Raw genomic sequence first — 1,872 nt, 5'->3', positions numbered from 1 at the left:
AACTTTGATCTTATGTCAAGTGTTTTAAATCGGACGATTATGAATAGTGTTGCCCGGATTAGTACTCCGGACAAGATTTTGAGAATTATTCTACATGATAAATCGGACAAAATGAGAAGAGTTGACCGGATTGGTAGTCCGGCCAAGGTTTGATTGGATTGTGTTTTGACTTATCAGTTTGTTACTCTTTTAACAAGAAGTGGGAATTTTTGATAGAATAAATTTGAACTGATAATAATTCCATTGACTGCGGTCTATTCTATATGGAATAATTTTATGAAAATATTTTGGATGAGTAAATAAGGGTGGCATATCAAGGAGAGGTGTACATTTGGATATAAGGGTGGCATTTGTGTGTGTGCTATGCAATATAACTCTTACTATTATATCATTTAAGATTACCATGATCTAGAATCCTTATTTCTTTGTGATTTAAAGGTTTAGGATCAGGGTTCTTATTGGAAATCATAGTCTGGCTGTTATTGAAGAGAAGATAATAGGTTTGGACTAAAACTTTGAATAAATCTTATTTGATTTGAAAGGTTTAAAAAGTGGCATTATGATAATTTGATTACTATAAACCTGTTGGGATTGATATATTGTTTACAAGCAGAGATTATTGGTTTGAAAAGTGGAAGGTATCGATATTATGTTCTTACTTGTTCATATATTCGTGATATATATGAAAAGTTGTTTTACTTAAAGTTTTTGGTGATTTTCACCGTGCAATAACATTAATAGGGTAACTCACTAGACCTTTCGGTCTAACCCTTATTTTGTGATTTCAAATATGTATTGCAGGAAGTGCGGAAGGAAGGGAAAAGGAAAAATGTAATATTTTTCCTATATGATTATCTGCAAGAAGATTTTCTTATGACATGTATAGTTTTGATAGATGATCTAGTTTAGTACAAGAAATGTATTTTAAACTTTTGGGCCATGTATTTTATACTAGTAGATTCTTGTATTAAGGGACCTGAGTGGTGTATAAACATGTATTTCCTGTATGAAGTATGTGTTACATGCAATGTATGGAATGGGGTGTTACATGGAACTTATTGGGCTTTCATGAATCGTATTGGCTTTTAATGGAACATATTGGGCTTTAGTGGAACGTATTGGGCTTTAGTGGAATGTATTGGGCTATAGTGGACCGTTATGAGCTTTAATGGATCGATTGGGCTTTAATGGATCGATTGGTCTTTAGTGGAATGTATTGGGCCTTAATGGATCGTATTGGTCTTTAACAGAACGTATTGGGCTTTCATGAACCGTATTGGGTTTTAATGGAACGTATTGGGCTTTAGTGGAACGTATTGGGATTTAATGGACCGTATTGAGCTTTATTGGATCGATTGAGCTTTAGTGGAGCATATTGGGCTTTAATGGATCGTATTAGTCTTTAATGGAACGTATTGGGGTTTAATGGAACGTATTGGGCTTCAATGGAACGTATTGGGCTTTAATGGATCGTATTGGTCTTTAATGAACCATATTGGGTTTTGATAGACCGATTGGGCATTAATGGATCGTATTGAGTTTTAATGGATCGTATTGGGCTTTAATGGAACAATTGGGCTTTAATGAACCGTATTAGGCTTTAATGAACCGTATTGAGCTTTAATGGATTGATTGGGTTTTAGTGGAACGTATTGGGCTTTAATGAAACGTATTGGACTTTAATGGAACATATTGGGCTTTTGTGGAACGTATTGGGCTTTAATGGATCATATTGGTTTTTAATAAACCGTATTGGGCTTTCATGAACCGTATTGGATTTTAATGGAACGTATTGGGCTTTAGTTGAACGTATTGGGCTTTCATGAACGGTATTGGGTTTTAATGGAACGTATTGGGCTTTAGTTGAACGTA

This window comes from Cynara cardunculus, unplaced genomic scaffold, assembly GCF_001531365.2.
Source record: "Cynara cardunculus var. scolymus isolate 2C unplaced genomic scaffold, CcrdV1 Un_Scaffold_3450, whole genome shotgun sequence".
In the NCBI taxonomy this organism is placed as follows: Eukaryota; Viridiplantae; Streptophyta; class Magnoliopsida; order Asterales; family Asteraceae; genus Cynara; species Cynara cardunculus.
The sequence above is the reverse complement of the archived record's forward strand: the minus strand, read 5'-3'. Positions refer to the sequence as shown.